This window comes from Cyanistes caeruleus, chromosome 5, assembly GCF_971803275.1.
Source record: "Cyanistes caeruleus chromosome 5, bCyaCae1.hap1.1, whole genome shotgun sequence".
Taxonomy (NCBI): domain Eukaryota; kingdom Metazoa; phylum Chordata; class Aves; order Passeriformes; family Paridae; genus Cyanistes; species Cyanistes caeruleus.
This window is the reverse complement of record NC_141705.1, coordinates 76160149-76174468: the sequence shown is the minus strand read 5'-3', so window position 1 is coordinate 76174468 and position 14320 is coordinate 76160149. Positions and strand designations below refer to the sequence as shown.

At 37.9% G+C, this 14320-nt stretch overlaps 1 long non-coding RNA gene across 2 annotated transcripts in view; it reads left to right on the top strand.

Annotated features, from left to right (window-relative positions):
• Positions 1-742: 742 nt before the first annotated feature.
• LOC111929074 (uncharacterized) overlaps positions 743-14320 on the top strand; it is a 95223-nt gene continuing 81645 nt past the window's right edge. For both annotated transcript variants that reach the window (XR_015287267.1, XR_015287266.1), the window contains exons 1-2: positions 743-1269; positions 4569-4659. This is a non-coding gene — a long non-coding RNA (uncharacterized LOC111929074). The remainder of the gene's footprint in view (positions 1270-4568; positions 4660-14320) is intronic.

The window sequence follows — 14320 nt, the reverse complement described above, 5'->3', positions numbered from 1 at the left end:
TTTATGTTCAGTATTTACAAGGCTGTCACTTCTCTATTCCTCTTAAATCCTGAGTGACTGTATGTATATTTACTCTTCTTGGCTAGACAAAACCAAACTGAAGGCTGGTTGTTCTGCTTGATGACTTACAGCTAGGCAAATCTGTATTGTCTTGGCTTTTAAAACTCTCCAGTTATGTAATTCACTGGAAAAAAATTCAGGTGTTTGAACAGATTGTTTACAAAACCTTATGTGAAGAGATGAGTGTTCGGGAATAAGTGAACTCAGTTTTGAAACTTTTCTTCAATCAAAAATCTGTAAATAGATTTTTAAAAGGGAAACACAAGTAAATCGGCTCATAATCATGTGCTATTATGACGTTAGAATTTGAGAAAAGCATAGCATCCTGAGACACTGGGTTAAAATGTGTTAAGAATATGTATTTAGGTAGGTTTTTTATGTTGAAAGGAGTACATAATAGTAACAACTATAGGACTCTCACCGAACTAAGCAAACTACATGCTTAATTCCTGCCATACTTGAAATAAATACTATGAGCATTTTAGTATTGGCATTAAGATTGTGTTAGCTAAATTTGTAGAAAGATGCCTCTGCCCGAATTAAGATGCAAACGAGACCATATGCCAAAGTCAGTAGTATGGGTGTTATTTAACAAGAAATGAGCGAGAGAGAGAAAGAAAGAGAAAAAAAGTAGAAAAGAGGGGATGGGGAGAGAGAAGAGTGACAGAGACAGATAAAGTAGAAACCCTCACCTCTCCATGGATGCCAATGGCATCCCTTGGATGCTCTCCGTCAGATCTTCTTGGTGCTGAGGGTTCCCCGCACACACGGAGCTCAGTGGGTTGATACACACTTGGGCCGGGTGGGAAGGCGGCCCAGGTACCTCCCCTGGCAGGGGAAGTTTGACCCAGTCCCTTGCAGCAGGCTCTGGATCTGTTGCAGCCCTTTGCATCACGAGCACTGCTCTGCTGCAAGGCCTCAGCAGTGAGTCTGGGGAGAGCTTTGGGGGGCTTTGAAGGATCGTGGCACCTCCTCAGCTGCCCCTCACAGGAATGTCCCATGGATGTGGCCTTCCCAGGGTGGGCTTTTGACAGCTGAGCCCGATTGTGTGAGGGAGGATGGGTGTTCACTGGAGCCTGTGACCAGAGATTTGGTCGCAGCCCCAGAACTCTCCACCTCCCCTCCTGGCTGTGGGGGAGTGTGCACAAACGTGGCCTCAGCAGATGAGCCTGTGGGCAATGGCCTCCCCCAGCGCCAGCCTGGCCCAAGGTGATTTTCAGGACAGCTGCAGGGTTGGGCTTTCTTGTGGATACATTCTCCTGCCTTAGTCTTGTTTCCTTGTCCCTAGACCAGAGGGAATTGAACAATAGCCTTGTCACCTTTATGGTACCTCAGGTTGCATGGGGCAGCTCAAGTCCCAGCCCAAAGCTGCAGTCAGGTGAATGAGGGTGGGCTTGGGCGGTCTCAGCCTCTTTATTCACTTTTGCCATAATGGGCAAATCTCCCTCCTGGCAATGTCTGATCCCTTACCCATGACATTTCGGTGCCCCTGTGAGCCCCAGTGCCACACGACAGCTACCCCGAGCCCCACAGGGCCGAGGCCTGGCTTTGGAGGGCGGGCTGTGCGGGCCATGAGGAATTGGCCAGATGGACGCGGCCAGGGAGGTGCGGTCAGTGGCTCCGTGTCCAGCGGAGGCCGGGGAGGAGGGGTGTCCCTCAGGGAGGGCTCTGCCTTGGCCCCGGGGCTCTTGAATGGCCTGGCCAAAGACGCAGAGAGAGGACGGAGCTCCCACTCAGCACGGGGTTTGCAGGGGACAGGGAGCTGAGCGGGGCAGGGGCTGAGGAGAAGCACTTGGGGTGCGGATGGAGGAGAAGCTCAGCGTGAGCCGGCAATCTGTGCTGCCAGCCCAGAAATCCAGCCCTGTGCTGGGCTGCATGGAAAGGAGCCAAGAGCAGCAGGTCTAGGGAGGGGATTGTGGCCCTCTAGTCCATTTTTTAAGACCCCTCCTGCAGCATTACATTAGTTTCTTGGGGCTCCAGCACACTAAGGAATTCAGGGGAGATTGGTGCATATCCGCAGAAGGTTGATTCTTTTTATTTTTCTTTTTATCTTTATTTATTGGTTTATAGAAAAGTTTTTCTTTTAATATTTATGTCACATTAGTTTTATATCTAGGAATGTTTGTGTTCAGGACAGTGGAGGAAATTTTCTTTTTTAATAATATCTTTTGATGTTTCAGGATGAAGCATTTATCTGTGGTGTAGATGTGTTGAGTTGAAAAAGCCAGAAAACTGAGGGTAGATTTCATCTATTTTATCACTAAAACAGAAAGTAAATTATCTTATTAGGGTGATAACAGGTGAATGGCATTGAAGAACCATCTTAAAATGGAGGAAGTCCAGATGTGGACTATTAACAGTTGCTGGAGGAGCTGGTCTTTGTCCAGACTGATGAGTTGTACTCCTCTTGGCTTTTGCTTTTGCTGTTTTATCTATGACAGCCAAGTGAAATTCCCCAGCCAAAACTTCTATCGGAGCTGGCAGGTCAAGGAGGACCTACCTGCTGATTTCTCAGGCTTATGCGTATTCCTTATCTAATTGAAAGTATTAACCTGTGTGTTGAAATTAAAATTTGTTTTCCTACGTGAGTAGACAATAGTGCATATGGAATAGGGTGTTGCTTTTTAAGTCTGAACATCTTACAAAGATGCTGAAATACAGCTGTTGAGAGACAAGGCTTCAATCAGCACTTGCTGAGGTGCTTATCTGAACCAAGACATGGAGGCAACTCTTAAGATATAGCTGGTATTGAAGTTTTCCTGTCTGGTAAATAATTTGGATGTAGGTTGATCAGAGATTGGAGGTCTTTGTGTATGGCAGTTTTTTGTTCTCTGTCTTGTCTTGGCTAGTCAGAAAACTAAGATATATCTACGTTTTCTATCTAACATAGGTAAAATTAAGACAGAAAATGAGAGGAGCTGAAAAATGACCCTCCATTTGGAAATGCCAGATGTGAGAAGAAGGTTGTGATGTTTACTCAAAGGATTTTCTCCTTGCCAAAAGATACACTTAGAAGATTAGATGTCCCAGCAGCATATGATTAGAATTTGTGATGGCATTTGGATGTCCCTTCTAGACTTAAAAATTTTAATGTTTCCTCTGGCTTCTGTGTCATAAAATTGAAATTAGAATCTCTAATTTTTTCAGAGTGACAGAAGTATTTGGTAAACAGCATTTTTGCAGTGAAAAGTCTGGGCTTTCGGGATTTTGAGAAGAATTATTTTTAGACAATAGTCTGTGCCTAAGTTCATCTTTGAGAAGGATATAGAAAAAAATGGGGGAAATATGAACTGCCTCTTTAACAAGTGAACTCTGTCATATTAAATAGAATGTAGTGAAAGTGAGTAAGACCCAATGCCATAAAACAGAGATCTGAGGCTCAAGCTGCAAAGTATAGAATTTTTTACTCTAAATAAATTTGAAACTGTGAGCTCAAATACATACTAGCCTTCAGTTTCAGGTTCATCAATTTATGTATTTGACAGTAAAAGTAATTTTTTAATTGTGAAAAATTCCAGAAGTCTTTTACTGCCTTGTTTCTCACAAAGCAACCTCATAGACTTATAGAATGGTCTGGGTTGGAAGTGACCTTAAAGATCATATAGTATTTTAGATTACTATTCTGATGAGCTCTGTTAGGAATCCGTCAAAATTTAACTAGCCCAAAATCATAGTTTATGACTGTAGCCAGTTTAAAAACTGGTAGGGTAACTCCTGACTATTTCTAAAACCTTTTTTCTGTTTTTCTGCTTGAGAATGGAGTGCTATTGTTTGTTAACACTAACATTAAAAGCAATTAGAATACCTGTTCACAGTTTTTTATTGAATTTTCAACAAAAACATATATTTGGTTTGGCTGATTTTGTTTCTTCTCACAGTTCTCAATAGCTAAAATACTTCTGTTACTTTTGACGTCAAGTAACATGTACAGGTATATTTCTGTTTTAAAACCTCATGGTCCATATTGTATGGCTTTATTTTATGTAGTTCATATAAAGTTCCTTAATAGGTGGACACTGTCTTCTCTGGTAAGTAGAGAAAATTCCCAGTTGAAAAGGAAGATTCTTATGCCAGCTAGGGGAAAAATTAGCCTTCTAGGAAGAGGAAAAACAGCAAACTAAAGGGAAAGTTAATCACTTGCAACTGAAAAACCTGTTGAACTAAAATAAAAAAAAAAAATTGATAATTTGGCAATACATTGTAATGAATTGAGTGAAGCATGCTCCTCTGAAGAGGGAAGATGGGTTCAAAATTTAACACTGGAATAGGTGTAAATGAAGACTTTTCTTTAGTGAAAATGCAATTCAGTCTCTCTTATTTTAAAAATTCATCTTCATTGCTGTGTTTTCTGGATTCCATTTTGTAACAGAATGGCTTCTATCCAGGGATAGTTAAGTAAATTTAGAGAGGCTTACAGGCATTATTATCCCCAGGAGAAAATAAATATGTGCAGTAAAGACTGTGTTTCTGGTATGAATGTTATATAAAATCATCTCTTTTATATGCAGTCCCCACTGTAAAATTAAAATTGTGTGGTAAAAGAAATGCTCTCTTGGAGGAAGACATCCTGCTTCCACTCCAGGAAATTTAATAAAGAAGGTAAGTCTTCAATCAATAAATCCAATGTGTGTGTATATATGTATATATGTATAGATGTTAAAAATCTCTTGGGACAACAGTAAACCCAAAAACCTCCTTGGTCATGTTTGGGCTTCTAAACTGAAACTCGGTCGTTAATTTGTTTTCTCCACATATGGCTTAAAAAGGCGACAATAGAGAAAAGCTAAAATGGAACAGGAAAAGTCGGTTTCAAAAACATTCCTCCAAAACACAGAAAGGAGAAGCTCTCTTCCCTAGACTCACGAGCTGACAGTGCTGACCTTGCAAGTTACTGTTTGGTTCCTTTTTTTCATTACTGCTAACTGATTACAAAAGTTAACTTTAAACATTTATGTATTCTGCAGTTGCTATTTAGGTCATAACCTTGTAAGAATGACTTTCACAGACTAACTGCTGTATGTAAGGGAAGAAGGGAAGATGAAGAGGAGTTTTGAATTTTTATTTTTTTTTTTAAACTTGTCTGATTGGGCCTCTTTTTCAAGAAAAGGTTTGTAGGAATTAAAAAATTGTATTTTAAGTCGGGTTATTTTATTTCTTCAAGAAGTTATTCCTTGCCCTATCACTCAGATATAGGGACTAAGCACATCTAATCACATCTTTTGCTTGTCTCTGAAATAATCAGCAATCATCTGTTCCTTTTGAAATGAAGACCCTTCAAGTCAACACAATATACCATTTGAATACAAACTTGATTTCTATGATGACTTTATGTTATCTTTCATTTTACTGTGCTCCCTTTCTTATGCAGATTAGCAATGTATGACTTTTTTAACTGTTACAGTATGCATTGAACAGTATTACCATTCTTTCAGAAGAGTTTCATTTGGGATTCAGACATTTCCAGAGCTCCAAGTGTCTTTAATGTGTTAATGTTTCATGTGTAAATGCTCCTTCTCTGCAATTGGTTTTCTTTTATTTCTTCCACAAAGTTGTTTTCAATAGTATTTTCAGTATCTTGAGAATGTATGAAGTATCTCATACTCACTTCATTTCATGTGGCAAACATAATTTTGCAGATAGAATTTTTTCCTACTCTGGTCAGAGTTCTCTAAGAAATCCTACAGGGCAGAATTTTTTTACTCATGCTATATGTGCATTGCTTTAAAGTTGTCATTGTGCAGAAATATAACTCCAACTAGGTATTTGGGGTGATCTTTTTCCACCTGAGCCGACAGCAGAGAAACAATTTCCGGCTTGATTAGGTGCTTACCATGACTTTCAAGTTGGGTGCTTGAGGATGACCTGTATTTATCTTGTGAGAAAACAGACTTGATTTTCAGCAGGCTCCCCCTGCCTTCTAAATAATGTGCTGGGCTCCATAGTGCTCATGGATGGCATCCTGAAGCAGCCCACTATCATGGTGCAAGACCTTTCAGTTATTTGATGTTCTGGCTTCCTTTTCAGCTATCTTCCAGGTGAACCTTAGCCTCTTTTTTGTAGATCTCTAATGGGGTTGATGGGAGGGGTGAGCTTAGTCAACCATGCCTTGGTAAGTCTGTGAGTGATGTGACACGTGGAGGAAAGAATTTGGAAAAGGGGAAGTAAAATGCAGCTGGGAGCTGATTTGTACCTGCTGCTGATGGAAACATTCAGCCACTGCCCTCGTGAAGCCAAGTGCTGCTGGTAAGGCAGCACGTGGAGCCTTTTTCCTTTGAGATTTTTCCAAAGAAAGAAGGGTTACCTTACAACCAGATGTTTTATTTCCTTTGCCCTACAGATAGTTCTGAATGGGTGGGCTTGCTTGGGCTCAGCAGGAGGGTAAGACTGATAAATGAATTAGTAGACTGGATAGCTGAAGGTTGTATGTCAGAATTCCCATTAATGCGACTCCACATTAAGTATGTAGCTGAAACCTGAAAAGAAAAGCCCTTTAGTAAATCCACAAAGAATAGGGGAAGCAGTCATAGAAGTAATCCATTCAAGATTTTACACTTTAATCATGTTCAAAATGATATTTTAGGAATCTGATGAAAGTTTTTTTTATCTCTATAGTTCACATACTAAACATCTTTTTCCTTGGTACTGGAATTTTTATATTTTGCTCATGGATATTGAGGGAGACATTTTTTTAGGGATATTAAGTGGTTGCTAACATAAAGTTGCATAAATGTGTGACACAAGATACAGCATAATTTCTTCCGAGGCATATACAATTTTTATAAAGCCTTTTAAGGAAAGAAATCTACTTGATTGCATTCCATAACTATGAAGTGTCTTGCATAAAATATCATAAACATAGAAACTTCTTGCATTAAAAGATGGTAATGTATGCAGTTGCCTCTAGTGAAGGACACAGCTGTATCAATGGCATAAATACTACCTCAGTAAGTGTTAGAAGCATACTTTGAAAAGTGTAGTAGCTGACTAACATTATTATTTTACCAGTTTTTTGATGTAGGAAAACATGTATAGCAACTGAATGTGAAACTTGAGGAGGGGGATGAAATTTCACTGTCTATTGAGGTCTTGACGAAAGTCAATAAAGAGAAATAAATTCTTGCTGCTTTAAATCAAAGTGATAATTTGTTTGGCATGATTGTATTAGGGGAACCTTCACCCATCCTGTCTGTTCAGGGCTGACAGAGAACTACCTAGAGCACAGGTGATTCCTTTATATTCACTATTTTGGGTTTTCTTGTGGGTAGTGCAAAGTTTCATCTTCTGATGCAGTTCCCCCTCTTTTTTTTTTTTTCTCTTCTCTTCTCTCCCTCCTCCAAACACCAGTAGGAAACTAGCTCAGAAGAAACAAGAGCTTTAAACTATAAGCAGCTTCTTCCTAATGTCTCTTTCCTAAAGGTACTAAAAGCAAAATTATGCCTTGAGGATGTTTCCAAGCACAGGAGTTGCTACAATGGTATGACCAGTGTAGCTCCTCATTCAGGACAGTCTGGTATTTTTAAGAGATTTATGGCTGGAAGTAAGACTCTGACTGTTCAGTTTCTGGCAGTGATCAATATCTTGATTATTTCTCTGGTTATGATAAAATAGCTTTACTATGTGAGTGTTGTTATGTTAAAAACCCCAAAATTATGTAAAAGAGTTAAGTGGAGAATTTTTCTGCTCTGAGCTTTTTTGTGTCTTTGGAACAGAGCAGTTCATAGAAATTGGTGGTGGTATAGTAGACATTTAAAATATTGATAGCTGCACAAATAAATGCTTTTTTGTCAGTTTTCTTCTTCATGCAGAACTACAGAATATTCTAAGTGTGAAGGCACCCACAAGGATCATCGAGTCCAACTTTTGAACGTTTTTTACATTTTCTGTACATTGCCCATTTTGTACAATTTCTACACTTTGCATTCAGTAACCACTTCATCATTTTATGTTGATCGGTGTTATTTAGGTATTAGAAGATAATAAATATAAAAAATCATTGGTGAAATTCATAAATTAATGTCATACTTCATATTATGATGTAAGAATTTTGAGATAAAAAATACACATGTAAACAGAGAGCTCTTTTAGTAGACATCCATGTGTCTTCTTGTTATTCTGAATCCCATTTTAAATTAAAATTTCTATCAGGTTGGATAACCTTTCCACTGCAGTTCATCAATATGTATTATTTAAGTACTGTACCTCTTATTTATACTGGAATGTATTCTTTCCATGGGAATATTGAGAACTATGTAATTAAGGAATAGCATACAGGTGAATGACCTAGATATTTCACACTATACATCTGGGAATAGACAAATAGTTCTCATGTTTTGGTGCATTAGCAAACAGAGGAAATAACCTTTTATGAGAATCTTTCATCTAAATCAGGTGAATGGATACATATCAATATTTATTGCAATTGGATGTAGTGGTTTACACTTGACAGAATACCATAACAATATTTTATTTAGAACAAGTCTGTCTTTGCATTGTCAGGATATTTTGTTTTACTGCTCTCTGTGTCATCTTCTGAGATCCCTGTATCACATCAGGAACTGGTGGCCTGGAAATCCTGAAAGCAATGGCAATATGTGACCTGCACCTGGAAAATGATTGTCTAATAAGACCACTAATGAAATAGGTTATCAAGTTTTCTTCAAAAAGGAAAAGGTAGAATGAAAAATGAAGCTAAAAGATGAATCAAACCTTGTAACATATTTAGATAAATCTGATGGCATAAGGTTACTGTGAATAAAAAGTAGGATAAAAAAAAATCACATTTTGATTTCCTGCTCCCCCTTCCCTGGGATTTCCATGAAGTCATGTGGTATATTTCAAACCTTGTTTTCCAGCACAAAGCATTTCTACTAAGGAAGATTTTTCCCTTTTTAATCTAGGAGAAATGAAAAAGCTTCAGTGGAAAGCTGTGTACCCTTAGGCTAAGTTAGCTTTAAGAACACGTTTACAATTGATGAACTTTATCAGTTGTGCATGTTTAGAATGTATGTAGTGCAGGTGCTAAGAAATTCTTATTTGCATTGTTAGAAATAAACTCAGATTTTGAAACAATTAAGTGCGGTCAGCCTTCGAAACAAAAGACAATTATTTTTTTATGACAAAACAAAGAAAATTATTTTTTATGACAATTCAGCTGTGCCAGAGACCTCTCTCCCCCCTGAGAGCCTCACACAGACTCACTAGAACAAAATGGCAGCTTTTTATACCCTTTTCCAGCCATGAGCGATATCTGTCCCCTTTCCCACAGGATGGGTACTCGGGAATTAACATTCTCTCCCACCTGCCTGCTCTTCTGTCCCTTCCCCTCTCACCCTCCTCCCTTTTTTGGTCCTGTCTTCAACCCTGCCCCTCTCCTAGTTCTCAGCAACACCCAACAGATCAACCAGAACAAATCCCAGTCATAAATAACAACAGATAAGGAACCAACATCTTCCATTCTTTTACTCAATAATCCTTTTTTTTGGCTGCAGCAAAATGTTATTTCGTCCCTCACAGCACGAGGACTAGAAAATGAGTGGAATCCTGTAATTTAGCTGAACAAGTTGTTTGCAAGTTAATGTGGTGTAGGATGGTGGACATATAAGGGTATACTGGTGCATTATGTTCTTATGGGAAACCACACACACTCGACTCTAAAAGGGGATTAACTTCATAAATTAGACATCCAGTACATTTAATATTGAAAAAGGTGCCAGTTCTTGTTTAAAAGAGTTATGTCCCTTATTGTATAGTGAATTCTTTTGTTTCGTATGTGTTGTTTTTTTTTGGTTTTTGTAGGGGATTTTTGGTGTTTTTTTTATTGTTATTTTGTTTCTTTGCCTTGTTTTATTTTGATTTTTTTTCCTCCCAGAAGACTGACTCAGCATAGGGACTGCAAGTGAAGATCCCTCTGATTCAGGTCTCAGATGTCACCCAGAGAAATAAAAGTAGTTTAAGATGTTTACATGGCAGTCTGAGAAGGGTCTTTCTTTCAGAACAAGGGGCAGTAGATTTGTATTTATCTATTTTGCAAGGTCCTGTTTCAATAACTTTTTGATGGCATCTTGCAGGGTGTTGTCTAATTTCATGACCAGACTTGTATTCTGCACATGCTCAGCTCCTTGTTAGGAGTTTTCCCCTGCAGGAAGCAAAGGCCAGAGTTCTCAGCATCATTTACAAACTGTGACACTTGGAAAGTTTTGAGGGCACAAAGTGAGGTACTTATGAACCATGGAAAATAATTTAAACAGATGTATATTTATCTTGAAAATACCTATTGCTACTTTAATATTAGGTAAGGCATTTTTAAATCACTTTGAAGGTTCATACACTTTGGATTGTTTGGAGAGGTTCTGTCATTGACAGATTCAGGAATTTATGTTTTCCTTGCTTATCTCCAAATCCCACAAAGAGAACTTAAAATCACCCTCCATTTAGCTATATTTGACATACCTATTGACTCTTCACACTCTGCCTGCTTTTAGGAAGCTAGGCTTTGTTTGAACACCTGGTCCATCCAATTTCCTGCAGCTCCTGATTGTTTTTTCCTCTGTTAGTTGACCTGGGTAAGCCTTTAAGGCTACATAATAGGTGTCTGGTACAGATAAGGGTTAGGTGTTTTAATATTTGGTTGATCTGTACAAAGATGTGGTGAAACTCTGAGGGGGAAAGGAAGCGTGTCTGTTCTTAAGTGTCATAGTACTTTTTCTGCTTCACTTGACTCTGCAAGCTTTTTTTTCTCCTCGTCAAAGAGCATGGAAGGGATCCTCTCCTGAGCTTCCTCCAAGCTGGCCAGGAGCTGTGTAAGCCTTCATAGATGCACTAAGTCAGAGCATCAGTCCCATTGAAAATTGTGTTGTGAACCATGGCCAAGACACATTGAGGTCACTTCTAAGTGACCTGGTAACCATCTCTCATTTGCACAACAGTTTAGTGTGTTTGAAGTCCCTGGACAGGCCGATAAAAAGGTGAAAGTGCAAAGTACTGAAGTTAGCCTAAAAAATGTAATTATATGGTTCTGTTGCTAACCATGTTTTACTTTCCTCTCCTCTTCTTCTCTTACAGCTGTGTGTGTAGTGCCTCTTGAAGGGTGGTAAACAGGTTCATCACAAGATTATGGATAAACAATGTTAGAATCTCTGCTGAATGAATTAACTTTATTTTGAAGCTAGATATTTAATTCAGCTGAATGTCTCGCTGAGTGTTCTGAAATGCTTAAAATACTGAAAGCTTGGCACAGTGGTTTTGAAAGTGTCATTTATTTTTTCTGCTTTTGACCAAATTGGCAAGCAGACCTCTAACCTAATGGCTAAATTTAGAAAAAATCCATTTTATTTCAGTGAAGCAGAGGTTTTTTCCATCCTATGAGCCTTTGATTTGCTAGTCTTTGATTATTTTTTCTTTCATTTTTTTTTTCCTCTGGTTAATGGATTGATTTGAATGGGTTTGTTAAGGGGCAGTGTTTGATTTCCATTTTTTGTGTCAGTGGAAATTTTGATGCCCAAAGTCTATATATGGCTTGTGTCTAACAGGAAAAAAAAAAAAAAGAAATTTGCTCTATTTGAGGTTTGGATATTTTTATTGGTGATGTTGGCCATCAATCTTAATAATATCATAACTCCAATTTTTGCACAATTTTAATAAAAGGAATACTTTCAGTGTCTTGGAAGGGTTGCAAAACCAATTACAGAAATGTCAGAATTTCCACAGAAGGTAACCTTCCTCTTAGCAGTATCAGGTGAACAGAACAAACTGATAGTGATTAAAGTGTCAGGATATAATTGCATTTTCTCTCGAATAAACCATCAACTCTCAATAAATAATTAAAACAAGTCATGTTTCTCAAGATGCTGCAGTTGAGTATCTTTTATTAAAAAGTGCTAGGAGCCATTATTAGATTTTTTTTAATGATAAGTTTTTTCTTAATGTCAGATTTTATTACTTTGCTATTCTTTGGGGTATATTTTCTTTTCCCCAGGTTTACTGGGAGAGCATAACTTGTGTCACAGGCTGTAATGAGATATACTCTCCATGTGATTTTACAATGAACTTGTGAACCTAGACTTAGGAATGGTAAGTAAATTTTAAAACTGGTGTCCCAAGAGCTATAACGTGTCTATGTAAAATTTTGACATATATATTAAAGAGTGTCTTTCTCTTTTTTTTCAATATTTTCTTTAGATAATTGCTTCCTCTCTTCTGTCTTAATAAGACACCCACTTTTAATAAACAACATAAAACCCAGAGGGACAAGGGAGCCATGAGAGTGGACTATGTTCTGCTCATTGGTGATGATGAAACATGAACTAGATCAAAGATTTTTGACTTGAAAAATTCAGGAGTATTTTGTGGGATTGACAGGTTTTGATGTTCTTAAATTTCCGACTGCCTTATTAAACATAGTAAATTACGTTCCAGAGTGCAGTTTTATTATTTTTCAGTATAGAAGTAGAGATTTAAAAATGCGATATTAATATTTTTCACTTAAGCCTCCTGTTTGTTTTCTTCTAGGCTAGTGCTTTTCTCTTTTTTTTGGTCTGATCTTAGCTGGTTGTGCAGTCTTCTCTGTAAATGACAGAAACTGTTGAAAATATATTTTTTTTATCTCCAGAAACTGAAGTTTAAACATGAACCTTAGTTTTTCATTTTGCCTAATTAAAACTTGTCATCTAATTAAATCTCCAAAACAAGTATAAATTAAATGAAAACTGAGTAAAATATTGTGTAAGACAAGTAATTAGCAAGCAGTTGTCAAATCTTGTTGCTGCTAGGAATAAGCACATAAGTTTATTTGAGGTTTCAAACTAACCAAAGGTTAGACTATGCTAGACATCTCTATGTAATACAAAATTTAAATGGGATTTGATCTAATACTTGGATTTATAAAGGTGTGTAAGGAAAAAAGAACCAAAAATTCTTCCAACTTTTGCAATTTTTGTAAAGGTGTACATATGGAATTTGCAGATTCTTAAGCCTGGGGTGCAGTGGTCTTGTATAAACGAAACAAAGATTTAAAAAAATAAAGAATGGGGCCAGCGTGTTCTCTCTGTAGATGAAGGCTGTTACCTTCCTTTTCCAAGCCACAGCTTAATTGTGCATTCTCACACTAGTACTTTATCTTTGTTTACTTGTCTCTTTGTATGCTGGTGGGATAAACTGGATGTTCTCCTTGGAAACTCTTCTACTTTCATTAAGTTTTAAGAAAGCGTGGTGGATGTTAGTGATCAATGCACAGCATGTGATACCAATGACGCTTCCACTTTTAAATCCCTTTTTTGATGTAGTAGCCTACTAAAATCTGTAAAATCTGTTGTTGTTCTGATGTTCTGAGCATGACAGATTTGTTCCTCTTGAGTGTAAAGGTTTGCTGAGCATTCATGGTTTACTAAAATTAGCAAAGTTTTCATGTTAATATCTAATGTTATCCTCATAAGTATTCCCAAAGACTTGACTCAATATCTTAGAGCTGATTTCATTGGAAAGAAAACTAAAACAGTTTGATGATTCAATGGACTCTATATTGTCACATTTTAGTCTGCCTGTTGTTCTGTACTTTCATACAAAGCCTTCTAAATGGCTTGAACATTACAGCAATGAAGCTTGAAGTTTAAAGAAAATAGCCTGTTCAGGTCTTCAGCAGGATGAGTGTCTGATTCACTTGCACAACACTGTTTTCCAGCTCTTCATTATTGCTGAAACAAATCACAGAAACAGACAGAACTCAACCAATCAGCAGCTGTTTTCCCAAGCACTGATCTCACCTTGATCAAATCCCAGCTCTGTACAGCAGGCTGTGTAACTGGAAGTGCCTTGCAGCATGCCCTGCAGGTCTGGTAATGAAGTCTAATTCCCACTGAGGAACAGATGACTATCCTTCAGAACAGGAATACTCCTCAGAAGATTTAATTTATCCTGTACTGGGGCTTTTGGGAGCTAGGCAAAAAGGAGCTGAAAGAAGGTCCTAAATAATACAAGCATGTTCCTGATGGTTTTAATTCATTTTTGCTAAACCCAAGTAATCTTGAATATCACTACCCTGGGATGCTCTTGCAGTTGGCACATAACAGCATATGCATTGCAGATGTCTTGTCACACATATATTCTTCACGTCTGCCCTCCTCTAGTAATGCTTCCTGCTGAGAGCTTTTCTTTTGCTGCCTTTTCCTCTTTTTTTAGTGCTCTTCCTGCTGGATCACACTTTTGTCTGCCTTTCCCCCTCTCACCCCATCTTCTACAGTCTCTTGCTTTTTTTTTTTTCTCTAGA